Raw genomic sequence first — 18,423 nt, forward strand, 5'->3', positions numbered from 1 at the left:
CCAGAGAACGTATGGAAAAGCCTGGATGCCCAGGCAGAAGCCTGCTGCAAGGGTGGAGCCTTCATAGGGAACTTCTACTAGGGCAGCATGGAGGGGGAATGTGGGGTTGGAGCAGTGTTGCACCAGTGTGCCCTGGATGTGAGATATTGGGGTCAAAGAAAATTATTTTGGAGATTTAAGATTTAATAAATTTCTTTCTGGATTTCAGACTTGTGTGGGACCTGTAGTCCCTTATTTTGAATGATTTCTCCCTTTTGAAACAGGAGTGCTCATTAAATGCCTATATCCCCATTGTATCTTGGAAATAATTAACTTGTTTTTGATTTTACAGGCTCTTAGGTGGAAAGGACTTGCCTTGTTTCAGATGAGACTTTTTAAATTTGGACTTTTGAGTTAATGCTGAAATGATTTAAGACTTTGGGGGCCTGTTGGGAAGGCATGATTGTATTTTGCAATTTGAGAAAGAAATGAGTTTTGGGAGGGGCCGGGGTGGAATGATACGGTTTGGATCTTTGTCTTCACCCAAGTCTCATGTTCAATTGTAATCCCCAATGTTGGGGAAGGGGCCTGGTGGGAGATGATTGTATTATGGGGGCAGTTTATCATGGTTTAATACAATCCCTCCTGGAGCTGTCATCACAATAGTAATTATTGTGAAAACTGGTTGTTTAAAAGTGTATGGTACCTTCTGCCCCCTTGCTCTGCTCTGGCCAGGTAACACATGTTTGTTTACTTTTTGCCTTTCTCAATAATTGAAAGTTTCCTGAGACCTTCCCAGAAACTAAGCAGATGCCAGCATCATGCTTCCTGCATGGCCTCCAGAACTGTGAGCCAAATAAACCTCTTTTAAAACAAATTACCCAGTCTCACGTAATTCTTTATAGCAGTGTGAGAACTGAGTAATGCAGGTGGGTAGTTTGCAAATATTTTCTCCCACTGAGTGGGTTGTCTCTTCATTTTATTGATTTTTCTGTTTTGTTTTGTTTTTGTTTTTTGCTATGCAGAAGCTTTTTAACTTAATTTGATATCATCTGTCAACTTTTGCTATGGTTTCCTATGCTTGTGGGTTATTACTCAAAGGGATTTTTGCCTAGTCTAATGTCCTGGAGAGTTTCCCCAATGTTTTCTTTCAGTAGTTTCTTAGTTTGATATCTTAGGTTGAAGTCTTTAATCCATTTTGAGTTGATTTTTCTATATGGCAAGAAAGAGGGATCTAGTTCCATTCTTCTGAAAATGAGTATCCAGTTTTCTCAGCACCATTTATTGAAGTCACTTTCTTTTCACCAGTGTATGTTTTTGGTGCCTTTGCTGAAAACAAGTTCACTTTAGGTGTGTGAATTAGTTTCTGGTTTCTCTATTCTGCTCCATTGGTCTGTGTGCCTGTTTTTGTGGTGTTACCATGCTGTTTTAGTTACTAGACCTTTGTAATATAATTTGAAGTCAGGTATGTGATTCCTCCAGTTCTGTTCTTTTTCTTAGAAAAGCTTTGACTATTCTGGGTTTATTGTGGTTCCATATAAATTTTTAGACTTTTTCTGTTAAGAATGTCATTGTTATATTGACAGATATTACATTGAATTTGTAGATTGCTTTGGGTACCATGAACATTTTAACAGTATTAATTCTTTCATGATTGTGGAATACCTTTCCAATTTTTTTCTTTTCTTCAATATCTTACATCAATGTTTTATAGTTTGTATTGTAGAGATCATTCACTTCTTTAAGTTAATTCCCAGTTATTTTATTTGTAACTACTGTGAATGGGGTTACTTTCTTGATTTATTTTTCAGATTGTTCACTGTTGGCACATGGAAATGCTAGTAGTTATTATATGTTGATTTTGTATCCTGCAACTTTACTGGATTTGTATATTAGTTCTAATAGCTCTTTGGAGGAGTTTTTAGGTTTTACCAAATATAAGATTACATCATCTGCAAACAAGGATACTTTTATTTTTCCTTCCAATTTGGGTACACTTTATTTGCTCCTCTTTTCTGATTAGTCTAGCTAGGACTTCCAGTACTATGTTGAATATCAATGGTGAAAGTTGGCACCCTTGTCATGTTCTTCATCTTAGAGAAAAGAGTTTCAGTTTTTCCTCATTAACTATGATACTAACTATGGGTCTGTCATATACGGCTTTTACTATGTAAAGGTATATTTCTTCTATTCCCAGTGTTTTTAGGGCTTTTATTATGAAGGGATGTTGGATTTTTTTCAAATGCTTCATTAGCATCAATTGAAATAATCATATGATTTTAGTATTTCATTCTCTTTATATGATATATAACAATAACTGATTTGCATATCTTGAATTATCCTTCAATTCCTGGGATAAATCCTACTTGGTGATGATGAATGATGTTTTTAATGTGTGATTGAATTCAGTTTGGAAGTATTTTGTTGAGTATTTTTGTGTCAATATTCAACAAAGGTATGCACCTACAGTTCTCCTTTTTTTATGTGTCTTGTTTTTTGTATCAGAGTAATACTGGCCTCATATAATGAATTTAAAAGTGTCCCCTCTTCTTCTATTTTTCTGAATAGTGTGAGTAGGTTGGTATTAGTTCTTTTTTTATATGTTTGGTGGAATTCAGCAGTGAAATCTTTGGGTGCCAGGCTTTTCTTTACTGAAAATCTTTCTATTATGGCTTCAATTTCATTACTTGTTACTGATCTGTCCAGGTTTTGAATTTATCCATGGTTTAATCTTGGTAACTTGTATTTGTGTAGGAATTCATTAATTTCTTCCAGATTTTCCAATTGGCATATGGTTGCTCATAGTAGCCACTAATAATCCTTTGAAATTCTTCAGTATCAATTGAAATGTTACATATTTCAACACTGATTTTATTTGGGTCTTCTCTCTTTTTCAGAATTAGTTTGGCTAAAGGTTTGTTATTTACCTTTTCAGAACACCAACTTTCTGTTTCATTGATCTTTTGTATTATTTTTTCATTTCATATTTATTAATTTCAGCTTTGATATTTATCATTTCTTTGAATAATTTTGTGTTTTGTTTGCTCTTGCTTTTCTCGTTCTTTTACTTTACTTAATTTTAATTTTTTAATTTTTAATTTTTTGGGTACATAGTAGGTGTATATATTTGTATATATTTATAGGGCACATGAGATGTTTTGATATAGACATGCAATGTAAAATAAGTGCATCTTCACAATAAATTATTAGGTTGCTTATTTGAAGTATTTATTTATTTATTTATTTATTTATTTATTTATTTTTTGTAGCACTTATAGCTATACACTTCCCTCTTAGTAGTGCTTTTGTGGTATCTCACAGATTTTGGTATGTTGTGTTTCCATTATCATTTGTTTCAATCAATTTTTAAATTCCCTTCCTAATTTATTTATTGATCCCCTAGTCATTCAGGAGCATATTGTTTAATTTCCATGTGTGTTTACAGTTTCCTAAGTCTCTCTTGTCATTGATTTGTAGTTTTATTCCATTGTGGTTAGAGAAGATATTTGATATTATTTCAATTTTTTTATATTTTTTAAAGACTTATTTTGTTACTGTACATATGGTCTACCCCTGAGAATGATCCATGTGCTGAGAAGAATGTGTATTCTGCAGGGACTGCATGAAATGTTCTGTAAATTTCTGTTAATTCACTTTGGTCTATAGGGTAGATTATTTCTAATGTTGCTTTGTTGATTTTCTTTCTGGAAGAACTGTCCAATGCTGAAAGTGGGGTGTTTGATGTCTCCAGCTATTATTGTATTGGGGCCTCTTTCTCCTTTTAGCTCTAATAATGTTTGTTTTATATATCTGGGTGTTCCAGTGTTGGGTGCATTTACATTTAAAATTGTCATATTTTCTGACTGTATTGACACTTTCATGATTATATAGTGTCTTTCTTTGTTACTTCTTATGGAATTTTTTCTTGAAATTTATTTTGTCTGATGTTAGTGTAGCTACTCCTGCTCTTTTATTGTTTCCATTGGTATGGAATATATTTTTATATCTTTTTATTTTCGATCCATGTGCACCTTTGCAGGGGAAGTGTGTTTCTTGCAGGCAACAGGTAATTGGGTATTTTTTTAAGCCATTCAACCAGTCTATGTGTGTTCACTGGAGCATTTAGTTCATTTCTGGTCAGTGTTATTGTTGATTGTAAGGATTTGCTCCTGCTTTTTTATTATTTGTTTTCTGGTTGATTTGTGTTTCCTCTTTCTTCTTTCCTTCCTTTCTGTCTTTCTTTTATTAAAGGTGATTTTCTTTGGTTGTATGATTTAATTTCTTGCTTTTTTTGTGTGTATCTATTGTACGCTTTTTGATTTGAGGTTACCATGAAGCTTACAACCTTACAAGAGGTTACTATCTTATAACCCATTATTTTTAGCTAGAAAGTTTACACTGTTTGAATAAAAAACCTAACAAGCAAGCAAAAAGAAAATTATTGAAAATCATACATATTAACTTTATTCCTCGTTTTAACTTTTTGTTGTTTTTACTTATATCTTATTGTACTATGTCTTGAAAAGTTGTAATTATTGTTTATTTTTCCTTTTTTTTTTTTTTTTTTTTTTGAGACAGAGTCTCACTTTCTCACCCAGACTGGAGTGCCATGGCAAAATCATGGCTCACTGCAATCTCTGCCTCCTGGGCTCAAACAATCCTCCCACCTCAGCATCCTGAGTAGCTGGGAGTACAGGCATGTGCCACTGTGCACAGCTTATTATTATTATTATTATTATTATTATTATTATACAGACGGGGTTTCGCTACACTTTCCAGGTTGGTCTCAAACTCCTAAGCTCAAAAGATCCACCAGCCTTGGCCTCCCAAATTGCTAGGATTACAGGCATGAGCCACTGTGCCCAGCCAAAATGTTGTAATTAGTGTTTTTGATTGGTTCATTATTTAGCCTTTCTACTTAAGAGTAGTTTACACACCCCAATCACAGTGCTACAATTTTTGTTTGTTTGTTTTTCTGTGTACTTATTACTATTACCAGTTTACTTTGTATTTCAGATGATTTCTCATGGCTTATTAATGTTCTTTTATTTCTGACTTAAGTCCTCCTTTTATCAATTCTTGTAGGACAGGTCTGGTGTCAATGAAATCTCTCAGCTTTTGTTTGCCTGGGAAAGTCTTATTTCTCTTTTATGTTCAAGGATATTTTTGCTGAATATACTATTCTAGAGTAAAAGTTTTCTTATTCCAGCACTTTAAATATAGCATGCCACAGTTGGCTGGACTGTAAGCGTTCCACTAAAAAGTCTGCTGCCCAAGAACCTCTCTCTCTCTACCTATTCTTGAAGGCCAATAAGTGTGTTAAGATTTTTCCCTTGGATGCTATTTTCTAGATCTTGTAGATGTACTTCATTGTTTTTTTATTTTGTCTCCTCGGCCTGTGTGTTTTCAAATAGACTGTATTTTCAAATAGCTCCACCTATTTGTCTCTACCTACCCCCAACCCCTGGAATCCACTGATGTTTTTACTCTATCCATAGTTTTGCCTTTTCCATAATGTCCCATAGTTGGAATCATACAGTATGTAGCCTTTTCAGACTAGCTTATTTCACTTAATAGTATGGATTTAAGTTTCCTCTATGTATTTTCATGGCTCAATATATCATTTCTTTTCAGTACCTAATAATATTTCATTTTTAGATGTACCACAGTTAATCTGTTCATTCATGTACTGAAGGACATCTTATTTGCTTCCAAGAGTAGGCAATTGTGAATAAAGTTGCTATAAACATCCATGTGCTGGTTTCTGTAGACATAAGTTTTTAACTCCTTTGGAGAAACACCAAGCAGCATGATTGCTGGGTAATATGGTATGAGTATGCTTCATTTTGTAAGAAACCACCAAACTGACTTCCAAAGTGGCTGTGCCATTTTGTATTTCCACCAGCAATGAATGATGTTCCTGTTGATCTACATTCTCACCAGCATTTGCTGTTGTCAGTGTTCTGGATTTTGGTTATTGTAATAGTTGTGTAGTGATATCTCATTGTTGTTTCCATTTGCATTTCCCTCATGACATATGAAGTTGAGCATCTTTTCAAATGTATATTTGCCAGCTGTATAATTTCTTTAATGAGGTAGGTGTTGGTTAATATCTGTGGCCCATTTTTAGTTGGTTGTTTGCATTCTTATTATTGAGTTTTAAGTATTTGTACATTTACTTATTGTTGAGTGTTAAGTATTTGTATATTTTGTAAAACTGTCCCTTATCGGATATGTCTTTTGTAAACATTTTCTCCCAGTCTGTGGCTTCTCTTTTTATTCTCTTGACAGTATCTTCTGCAGAGATGAACTTTTACATTTTATTTGGTAACAGATTTATTAAAATATAATTCATATATGATACAATTTACTCCTTTAAAGTGTACAATCTAGTAGTTTTTATCTGCACTATATTCAGTTATGTAATCATCACCACAATCAATTTTAGGACATTCTCACCACTCCATAAAGAAACCCCATACCCTTTAGTTCTCACCTCTCAACCCCTCTATTCTTCCCAATCCCTCACCACCAGCCCCTAGCAGCTACCAATCTACTTTCTATCTAAGCAAATTTGCATATTCTGTGTAAGAAATTTGTTAATTTTAATGATGTTAAGGTTATTGATTATTTCTTTTATAGATTGTGGCTTTGGTGTTGTACCTAAAATGTCATTGTTAAACTCTGGGTCACCGAGATTTTCTCCCATGGTATCTTCTAGGAGTTTTATAGTTTTGCATTTTAAATTTAGGTCAGTGATCCATTTTGAGTTAATTATTGCAATGGGTGTAAAATCTCACATCTAGACTCATTTTTTTTTACATGCAGATATCCAGTTATTCCAGCACCATTTGTTAAAAGAACTATCTCATTAGCTCAATTGCCTTCATTATTAAAGGTAATTTGACTATATTAATGTAGGTCTATTTATAGGCTCTCTAGTCTGTTCCCTTAGTCTATTTGTCTGTTCTTTCACCAATACCACACTGTCTTGATTACTGTAGTTTTATAGTAAGCCTTGAAATTGGGTAGTGTCAGTCCTCCAACTCTGTTCTTTTCGCTCAATATTGTTTTAGGTTATTTTAAATGGTATATTTAAACATTTTTATTTCCCATGTCTATTGCTAATATTTTCAAATACCATTCTATTTATATATTGATTTTTCAGGCAGTTATCTTGCTCAAACCATTTATTATTTAAAATAGTTTATTAGTTTTTTTTTAAATTTTCTATATACATGTATATTATTTACAATTGGCTACATTTAAATTTATTCCCTTCCAATAATTATAACTTTATTTTATTTTTCTTCTTTTATCAGATTGCCTAGAATATCTAGCACTATGTTGAGTAGAAGAGGTAATAGCAGTTATTTATATTTCATTCCCATTGTCGCAGGAAGAAGTTTAGCATTTCACCACCAAGTACAGTGTTTGCTTTAGCTTTTTATATACATGTTTTAACAGATTAAAGAGGCTCCTTTTTATTTCTAGTTTGCTAATTTTTTAATCATGAAAGGAAGTTGAATTTATCACATTACTTTTTTTCATCTATTGAGATGATCATGTGATTTTTCTTCTTTCTTAAGTTAATGAGGCATATTACATTGATTGCTTTTCAAATGTTGAACCAACCATGATTTCTTAGTGTTGGGAAAGGCAGTCTTGTGCATGCAGTCTTTTGACCCCCACTTGGCCATTTAAAATAGGTGTTGGGACTAAAACATTTCCTTAGCAAGAGATAAGCAGCCTACAAACCCTGTTCCAGGCTGGAAATATTTTTCTGTTTCAGACTTACTAAGTGTTCTTTTGTTTTACTATGTGTATGCATCAATGGCTCTCAGGCATGTCCTAGCCTTCTGTCTTTCAGACTGGGTTGGGGTGGGTGTGGATAAGGGTCCTTCTTCTAAGGCACAAGAAGGGTATGCTTATCCAATTGCTTTGTGTTTGTTGCTAGGGGGTACTGGCTGGCCATTGGGGGTACCAACACACACCATTGAAGCTGATTTTGCTCTGTCTTTTTTCTATGTAAGTAAAGTGTTGTTTTATCCAGGGCTTGACTGCATTATGTTCTTTGTGACTCTGATAAAGCAATGCAATGGGCATATGCTATTAGAGTCAATTCCAGGGATTAGTAAGTGATGCCCAATGTTCTGCTTAACAGTTAGAATAATCCAACTTGGTCATAAAGTACTATCCTTTTTATATGCTACTGGATTTGGTTTGATACTACTTAGTTTAGCAACTTTGCTTCTATTTTTCAAGAGATGAGATAGGCCTGTGAATTTCTTTTATTGAAATGTACTCATCAAGCTTTGGAATGAACAATAAGCTGCCCTTGAAATGATTGAGAAATATCTTTTTTAATCTATTATATTGAAGAATATGGGTAAAATTGGCATTATTTATTCCTTAAATGTTTGGTAAATTTTGCCAATGAAACAATCTGGGCCTATGGTTTACTTTGTGGGAAGGTTTTTAATTATATATACAATTTTAAAATTTTCTTATGTTTTTTAGTTCTGTACATATTTTAAACTCACAACACACATTATTATTGTTTCACACATTGCTCATTCAGATTTACTCAGATATTTGACATTTGTGTCGTTCTTCACTTCTTGCTGCGTCTCTTGGCTATAATCTTTTATTTTACCTGAAATACATCCTTTAGCATTTCAATTAGTGTGAAACTTCTGGTGAATAATTCTCTTTTGTTTATCTGAAAGTGTCTTTATTTCACACTAGTTTGTAAGGGATATTTTTGTTGGCTTTAGATTTCTATGCTGACAGTTATTATTTTAGCACAGTTATATTCTATGCTGACAGTTATATTCTTTTAGAATATTGAAGCCCTGTTTCCATTGTCTTCTGCCTCTCATCTGTTCTGACATACAGTCAGTAATAATTTTTTTTTTGCTGCTCCTTTTATAGTAATATGTCTTTTTAATTTTTGTGTGCTTTTCTAGTCTTTAGTTTTCAGTCACATCCATTTTTTTAGGTAAGATTATTTTCAATTGAGTGCTAGACCTTGTGATGAAAATGTGGTACTAATAATGAAGCTCCAGATGATGCTATCTTTTTTCAAAGACATATAACTGTTGCTTTTTGAGCCTATCCAAGTCACCTTAAAGGTCCCTTTGGAGTCCATTCCATTGTTTGTTTTATTCTTGTTCCTGGATTATAGCTTTTTGGAGAAGTGATGGTATGTGACTTCCGAGATAAGGTCATAAAAGATGATCTAGTTTCTGCCTTGTTCATTGGACTGTAAGCTGCAGTATGAGAACATCAACTCTCCGAAGCTGCCATGCCATGAGAAAGTCATGTGGTGAGGCCATATGCAGGCACTCTAGTCAGCATTTACAACTGAGCTTAATGTTTGACTCATCTCAACACAGGCACCAGACACACAAATAAAGAAACCTCCAAATGGTTTTAGCCTGCAGCCATCAAGTGACTCCCAGCCTTCAAGGCTTTCCAGCTGAGGTCCTAATTACAGTAGAGAAGAGACAAATAGTCACCTCTGTGCCCTGATTGAATTCTTGACCTGCAGAATCTGTGAGTATAATAAGATGGTTGCTTCATGTCACTAAGTCTTGGGGTTGTTACACAACAATGGTGAAAGGAATGAGTGTTTTGGAGGTGTCAAAGGAAATAATGAAATGAAAATGAATAAAAAGTATAAGATTGGAAGGAAAAAATAGAGCTGCAATTTTTTATGGTTGATATAATTGTGTAAATAGAAAATATAAAAGAATATACAGATTATACTATTAATATTCACACATGAGTTTAGAAAATTACTTCATACAAGGTCAACATACTATAATCAATTGTATTTCTATATAGCAGTTATAAACATTCTACCTTTTTAAAAGGAAATATAAAGGGCAATGAATAGTCAGGACACTTCACGAAGAAGACCAAAGTAGAATAACTTGCCATGTTACATTTCAAGATATTTAAATTTCTAGTAATTAATATAGTGTGGTAATGGCACAAAGGTGGACAAATAGACAAATGAAACAGCATACAGACACCAGAAACAGACTCATGAATGTATAATCATTAGATCTTTGACAAAGGTGGTATTGCAAAACAGTGGCAAAAGGGTGTAGTTTCAATTATTGGTGCTAGAATAATTGGATATCTATTTGAAAAAAAAAAATTAAACTTGACGTATATCTCAAACCTTACACACAAATCAATTCCAGGTGGATTGTAGATCTAAATGGAAAAAACACCACAATAAAGCTTTTGTAAATAAATATAAGATAACATCTTCATGTTCTCAGGGTCTGGAAAGATTTCTTAAAAAAAACACAGAAAAGCATTAACCATAAAGAAAAATATTTTACATATGACTAATTAAAAATGTTAAAAAAAAAGCTAGCCTAAGGATAAAAGTTACTTGCAACACATAAGGGACAAAAGGCTCCTATTAGGAATAGAGACAAAGACAAAAAAAAACTAGAAAAATGGAAAAAATTCTTAACAGATATTCCACAAAAAAAATATATCAATGGCAATAAATATATGAAAAGATGCACAACTTCTTAGTAATCAGGGAAATGTAAATTAAAACCACAATGAAATACTATTCCTTGGAAAATAAAAGGGCTAAAAGAGAAACACAGTGTCCAGAATGAGGACCCTATGCTAATTTATACAATGCTAGTCATACCATACTTGAATTATGACATTCAATTCTGGGACGACCTTTTGTAGAAAAGAGAAACGGACAAACTGAAACATATTTAGAGACATCTCTAGAGATCACAACATATGAAAAATGGTTAGAGAAACAGGAAATATTAAGTTGGAGAAGAGAAGGCTTCATATTACAAGGATAAAGATGAGTTTATGATGGGTAATTATTAGAATCAAAGAAACATGAAAGGAAACAGATCTCAGCTTAATCTCAGAAAATAATTTTCTAATGTTTTAAGCTGACTAAAAGCAGAATGGAAATGCCTCTGGAATTTTCAGCTCACTGTAACTGGAGGTGTTCATAAGTAATTTCTGGACAACCACTCTATGGAGTTATTACTGGTAGGATGTGGGGGGAAGATAGAGAGCATATTAGGGTTTTCTAGAGGGACAGAACTAATAGGATAGACGTATATATAAAGGGGAATTTATTAAGAAGTATTGACTCACATGATCACAAGGTGAAGTCCCACATTAGGCCGTCTGCAGACTGAGGAGCAAGAAAGCCAGTCCAAGTTCCAAAACCTCAAAAATAGGGAAGCCGACAGTGCAGCCTTCAGTCTGTGGTTGAAGGTCCAAGAGTCTCAAAGCTGAAGAACTTGGATTCCGATGTTCACGGGCAGGAAGCATCTAGTAAGGGAGAAAGATGTGGGCTGGGAGTCTAAGCCAGTCTAGTCCTTCCACGTTCCTTTGCCTGCTTTTATCCTAGCAGTGCTGGAAGCTGATTAGATGGTACCCACCCAGACTGAGCGTGGGTCAGCATCTCCCAGTCCACTGACTCACATGTTAATCTCCTTTGGCAACATCCTCACAGACACACCCAGGAACAATACTTTGCGTCCTCAATCCAATCAAGTTGACACTCAATATTAACCATCACAGAGGATGAGACTGACTTCTGAGGTTTTAAGGGGTTTAAAATTCCACCCTATCCTATCTTGTCTCTTTCTAATGATAACCACATTTACTGGCTTCTCCTCTGGAGTCAGTGATACCTAAGGGAAGAGTGGGGCAGTAACCCTTACTCAAACTATCAAAAGGTTTTGGAAATAGCTGTTGCTCTTGAGTAGAGCCTTATTGTTCCTTGAGACCATTTACTGTTACTGCTCAGGAACAACGCATGAAATGACATTCTATCCCTCCGTTGGAATTCTGTAAAGAGCTAATAAAAGTTACATCTCTTTTTTTTTTTCTTTTTATTTATTTATTTATTTATTTATTTATTTTTTATTATTATTATACTTTAAGTTGTAGGGTACATGTGCATAACGTGCAGGTTTGTTACATAAGTATACTTGTGCCATGTTGCTGTGCTGCACCCGTCAACTCGTCATTTACATCAGGTATAACTCCCAATGCAATCCCTCCCCCCTTCCCCCTCCCCATGATAGGCCCCGGTGTGTGATGTTCCCCTTCCCGAGTCCAAGTGATCTCATTGTTCAGTTCCCACCTAAAGTTACATCTGTAAGTCTGGCTTTACAAAGCCGTGCACATTTATTTTCTATAGGTGAGTGGCGCCCTCTAGTGACTCTAATTATGAACGTACCATCTGGGGTGAGATCAGACCTCTAAACACAATACTTCCAGGACTCCCTCTGGTAAGGAGTAAAAGTTGCTTCCTGCTGATGCCCATCGCTACATAGCAGGTGACTGAGACAGCCTAAGAATTCTTAAGCATAACACTCTGTTACTTAACCTACCCTATCTCCTCTGCCTATACTCCCCTTCTGCTGGTACTTGAGGAGAACAACAGTATATCTTCCAATGTGTGGTAATTTTGTATGTGATTTACATATTTATATGTTAATGTGTTGTGTGTTAATAGAGAAAAAATGTTATATTACTGATCTCCCATCTGCCAGAACAGGCAGGAAGGTGGGCACCAGGGCATCATTGAGTGATGTTGGTGGTTCTTCCAAAAATCAAGGCTCTTTGAATACCACTAAGACTCCAGGCATTCTTATTTTGGAAACACGAAGATTTGGTTATGCTTTGTGTCCCCATCCAAATTTCATCTTGAATTGTAATCCCCATAATCCCCACACGTCTAGGGAGAGACCAGGTGGGAGATGACTGGATCATGGGGGTGGTTTCCCCCATGCTGGTCTAGTGATAGTGAAAGAGTTCTCATGAGATTTCATGTTTTTTTTGGGTTTTTTTTTGTTTTTTTTTTGTTTTTGAGTCTACCTGTGTCCCCAGGATGGAGTTCTGTGGCGCGCTCTCTGCTCACTGCAACCTCTGCCTCCCGGTTTCAAGCAATTCTCCCACCTCAGCTTTCTGGGTAGCTGGGATTACAGGTGGCCACCACCACGCCGGGCTAATTTTTGTATTGTTAGTAGAGACGGGGTTTCACCTTGTTGGCCAAGATGGTCACGATCTCCCGACCTCATGATCTGCCCATCTCAGCGTCCCAAAGTGCTGGGATTACCGGCATGAGCCACCAAGCCCGGCTGATCTCATGGTTTTATAAGGAGCTCTTCTCCCCTTGCTCCTCCCTCTTCTCTCTCCTGCTGCCATGTGAGAAGGTCCAAGCTTGCTTCCCCTTTGCCTTCCACCATGATTGTAAGTTTCCTGAGGCCTCCCCAGCTATGCAGAACTGTGAGTCAATTAGACCTCTTTCCTTTATAAATTACCCAGTCTTTGGTATTTCTTTATGGCAGTGTGAAAACAGACTAATACACACCACTTCACAGTGTATCAAACATAAAAATGCAAATGTACCTATAATCCTTCTTAAATATAAATATTAAGCAAACATATTCTAAGATTTGTATAACTTTGTTTTAAAATTTAAAAATTGTCAGCCACAAACAATTCATTAAAATATGCTTGACAGTGATTTCTCTGCAGAAACAGGAATTCTGCTTATGTGAGATAAAAATGTAAACTCCAAATTGTTTTCAAATGAAATGAAATATTTACAAATAGTAAACTTAATATTCAATGAAGTTGACATGATAATGTTTTTCAGATAGTTCATTAAACATTTCTACACTGTAATTTTGTAGTGTTTTGTAGGTAAATAATATTTTAATTTTTTCAAAAGTTTAAAAGTAGGCAAAATTTCTGCTTCTGGAAATGGTGGGGACTAGGTGATCTGGAACAACTCTCTTGATAAAGGGAATTTAAAATGTTGGAAGGTATTTTATAATACATGAAAAATATCAAAGACCTCAAGAGGAAAGTGAGGAATTATCAGGGCAAGAAAAGAGGGTGAATTACAACTCCAAAGAGCTCAGTGATGATAAAGAGTGCTTCTGCTGAGGGGGCATTTGCTGATCAAGAAAATTCAGCTACTTTTGGTGTGGCGAATGAAAATTACTCACCTGGAGACTCTTAGTTCTGAGTGACGGGTGAGAGCATAGCAGTGTCCACTTGAGAGGGGAAAGGGAGGTCGTACTACGATAGTATAAGACAAATTATGTTCATTTTGCAAAAAAAAAAAAAAAAAAAAAAAACCCAGAAGAAAGAGTCTCCTGTTGAATAGGCCAAAAAGTGCAATAACAGAAGCCCTGATGTTGGCAATGAGGAGGGTGACTAGATCATGCTGACTTACTTTTGCCTGATTATTTGTATAAAGATTTTGAGTTGTGTCTAGAAAAGGCAAGAGTTGGATAAGTGGAGAGGGCAGAAAAGGTTATGAGAATGTGGGGAGAAGGCGAAGAAAGAAACAGGAAGAGCAAAGGCATGAGAGTGACCATAAGCATGATAATTGCAGCGGGTAGCCAACAATGATTGCATACCTAGGGAAGTTAGTTTGAGAGAGCAATAAGTAAGATTGTATGAATAGTGTGGGCCTAGATTATGGCGAAAACTGTTTAGCAACATAATTTAGGTTTAGTTTGATGGTTAATGGAGAGCTAATTTAAGTATTTCTGCCTACATCGTCTTCAGTGATATAAGAAAGTGGTGTTTTAGGATGAAAAAGTAGCTAACTTTTTTTTTAGTACTTTCCTTCTTCCTGGCAGTGAGTTAACAGTAATAGGTAAGAAGGTGGCCTCTGGAGGCTAGCAGCATCCTGATACCAAAGCCTGACAGAGACACAACAACAACAAAAAGATAATTTTAGGTCAATATCTCCGATGATACTGGCAAACCTAATCCAGTGGCACATCAAAAAGCTTATCCACCATAATCAAGTTGGCTTCATCCCTGGGATGCAAGGCTGGTTCAATATATGCAAATCAATTAATGTAATCCATCACATAAACAGAACCAATGACAAAAACCACATGATTATCTGAATAGATGCAGAAAAGGCCTTTGACAAAATTTAACAGCCCCTCATGCTAAAAACTCTCAATAAACTAGGTATTGATGGAACATATCTCAAAATAATGAGAGCTATTTATGACAAACCCACAGGCAATATCATACTAAATGGGCAATAACTGGGATGATTCCCTTGAAAACCGGCACAAGACAAGGATGCCCTCTCTCACTACTCCTATTCAACATACTGTTGGAAGTTCTGGCAAGGGAAATCAGGCAAGAGAAAGAAATAACGGGTATTCAATTAGGAAAAGAGGAAGTCAAATGGTCCCTGTTTGCAGATGACATGATTGTTTACTTAGAAAACCCCATTGTCTCAGCCCAAAATCTCCTTAAGCTGATAAGCAATTTTAGCAAGTCTCAGGGTATAAAATCAATGTGTGAAAATCGCAAGCATTTCTATACACCAATAACAGACAGAGAACCAAATCATGAGTGAACTCCCATTCACAATAGCTTCAAAGAGAATAAAATACCTAGGAATCCAACTTACAAGGGATGTCAAGGACCTCTTCAAAGAGAACTACAAACCACTGCTCAATGAAATAAAAGAGGACACAAACAAATGGAAGAACATTCCATGCTCATGGATAGGAAGAATCAATATCGTGAAAATGGCCATACTGCCCAAAGTAATTTATAGATTCAATGCTATCCCCATCAAGCTACCATTGAGTTTCTTCACAGAAATGGAAAAAACCACTTTAAAGTTATATGGAACCAAAAAAAGAGCCTGCATTGCCAAGACAATCCTAAGCCAAAAGAACAAAGCTGGAGGCATCATGCTACCTGACTTCAAGCTATACTACAAAGCTACAGTAACCAAAACAGCATGGTACTGGTACCAAAGCAGAGATATAAACCAATGGAACAGAACAGAGCCCTCAGAAATAATACCACACATCTACAACCATCTGATCTTTGACAAACCTGACAAAAACAAGCAATGGGGAAAGGACTCCCTACTTAATAAATGGTGCTGGAAAACTGGCTAGCAATATGTAGAAAGCTGAAACTGGATCCCTTCCTTATGCCATATACAAAAATTGACTCAAGATGGATTTAAGATTTAAATGAAAGACCTAACGCCATAAAAACCCTAGAAGAAGACCTAGGCAATACCATTCAGGACACAGGCATGGGCAAAGATTTCATGACTAAAACACCAGAAGCAATGGCAACAGAAGCCAAAATAGACAAATGAGATCTAATTAAACTAAAGAACTTCTGCACAACAAAAGAAACTATCATCAGAGTGAACAGGCAAACTACAGAATGGGAGAAAAGTTTTGCAATCTACCCATCTGACAAATGGCTAATATCCAGAATCTACAAAGAACTTAAACAAATTTACAAGAAAAAAAAAAAAAAAACAAAAAAACACCCCATCAAAAAGTGGGCAAAGGATATGAACAGACACTTCTCAAAAGAAGACATTTATGCAGCCAAAAGACACAAGAAAAAATGCTCATCATCACTGGTCATGAGAGAAATGCAAATCAAAACCACAATGAGATACCATCTCATGCTAGTTAGAATGACAATCATTAAAAAGTCAGGAAACAACAGATGCTGGAGAGGGTTTGGAGAAATAGGAATGCTTTTACACTGTTGGTGGGAGTGTAAATTAGTTCAACCATTGTGGAAGACAGTGTGGCAATCCCTCAATGATCTAGAACTAGAAATATCATTTGACCCAGCAATCCCATTACTGGGCATATACCCAAAGGATTATAAATCTTTCTACAATAAAGACAAATGCACATGTATGTTTATTATAGCACTATTCACAATAGCAAGACTTGGAACCAACTCAAATATCCCAGTGATAGACTGGATTAAGAAAAGGTGGCACATACACACCATGGAATACTATGCAGTCATAAAAAAGGATGAGTTCATGTCCTTTGCAGTAACATGGATGAAGCTGGAAACCATCATTCTAAGCAAACTATCACAAGGACAGAAAACCAAACACTGCACGTTCTCACTCATAGGTGGGAGTTGAACGCTGAGAACCCATGGACATAGGACAGGGAACATCACATGCTGGGGCCAGTCAAGGGGTGAGGAGCTGGGGTAGTGACGGCATTAGGGGAAATACCTAATGTAAATGAGGACTTGATGAGTGCAGAAAACCAATATGGCACATGTATATATGTAACAAACCTGCACGTTGTGCACATGTACTCTATAATTTAAAGTATAATTAAAACAATATTAATAATAAGAAAGTGGCCTCTGGAGTTGGTTGGACCTGATTCTAGTCCTGACTCTAGAATTTACTAACTATATGAGTTTAGGAAAATTATTTTTCTGAGTTTCAGTTTCTTCATCTGTAAAATTAATGTAATAGCACCTACCTCTTGAGGTTGTTTTAAAGACAACATGTAAAGAGATCAATTTGGAATTAGTATTTAAGACAGATTGGAGAAGCAAAAACCTGTGGATAAGGAACAGTTACAAATCTATTGTAATTACTGAGCCTAGACAAAGATAGCAAACCATAGACTGGAGACAGTGGAAAAACAGCAAAGGTAAAGAAGTAGGACAAGCGACTCACTCCTTCTCTCCATTCTCATTCATCTTGCAAATTCCTTTTTTTCTGTTCATTTAACATGATCTGGGAACCTAAAATTACACTTTGAAGTATATAGTCTGTCTCTGGACATTATCAACTGTTTGCTCATTTCCTTAGAGCTACAAATAACCATCTACTCTCTCTCTTCACCATTTCAACATCTGCAATATGTTCTCCCAAATACCTTACTTCAGTCAGTTAAAAAGCAAAACAAAACTAAAATTATCCATCGTTTTACACAATATTTTCAATTTTTTCTTTGTAATTTTTTCCTTCATTCTTAAACTTGCCAATCAGGCCTCCTGCAAATTCCCACGGAAGCAGGGTTCCCTAATTAACAAAACACAAAATTCAAAAAGAAAACCAATCCTGCCATTTCTGGGCTTAAGGAAACCTGAAACTTTCCTTCAAAACTCTGTGGCATTGCTCAGTACTTTAGTGCCTAATTCCTACAACGAGCTAAGATCAGAAAAATCACTACATAATAGGAATCTCAAAATGCGCAAGGCTTTGAGAACATGGGTTTTCAACATACAGCTTGCTCTTTCAGGATCTGTCTTCTTATTTGCATACATTTCTGAGCAGGAAGTTATGCGCAGCACTTTTAGTCTCCGCGTGAAAAGGTCTTTCATGCTAATCTAATTCAATTCAGTTCTCCTTTTTCTTTCTTCTTCTCCTCGCCCTCTTCTCAGGGAAGGAATCGTCAAAAATCAATGTTTCAACAGATCTCGCGGTGCTATTCGAGATTCCCTATTAAAAAAAAAAAAAATAGAATTGATGCAAACAGCCAGTTCCTTCCGGGGTTTTGGGCTGGAACTGCAGCGCTTTGAGAGCCCGGTGGAAGCTGCTAAAGGCGGAGGCGGGGCTCTGGCGAGTTCCCC

At 35.8% G+C, this 18,423-nt stretch overlaps 3 protein-coding genes across 5 annotated transcripts in view; 1 reads left to right on the forward strand and 2 right to left on the reverse strand.

Moving 5' to 3' along the window:
• Positions 1-18,166, reverse strand: part of HMGN5 (high mobility group nucleosome binding domain 5) — an 86,915-nt gene extending 68,749 nt beyond the window's left edge. For both annotated transcript variants that reach the window (XM_050776405.1, XM_050776403.1), the window contains exons 1-2: positions 18,078-18,166; positions 11,140-11,319 (exon numbers count right to left, since the gene is read on the reverse strand). The gene's annotated coding sequence lies outside the window, so the exon portion shown is untranslated. The remainder of the gene's footprint in view (positions 1-11,139; positions 11,320-18,077) is intronic.
• SH3BGRL (SH3 domain binding glutamate rich protein like) overlaps positions 1-18,423 on the forward strand; it is a 523,004-nt gene that overhangs the window by 410,684 nt on the left and 93,897 nt on the right. The window lies entirely within an intron of this gene.
• The window catches only part of LOC126946313 (40S ribosomal protein S24), a 1,171,839-nt gene that overhangs the window by 368,790 nt on the left and 784,626 nt on the right, over positions 1-18,423 (reverse strand). The window lies entirely within an intron of this gene.

The sequence above is a fragment of the Macaca thibetana genome, chromosome X, assembly GCF_024542745.1.
Source record: "Macaca thibetana thibetana isolate TM-01 chromosome X, ASM2454274v1, whole genome shotgun sequence".
In the NCBI taxonomy this organism is placed as follows: domain Eukaryota; kingdom Metazoa; phylum Chordata; class Mammalia; order Primates; family Cercopithecidae; genus Macaca; species Macaca thibetana.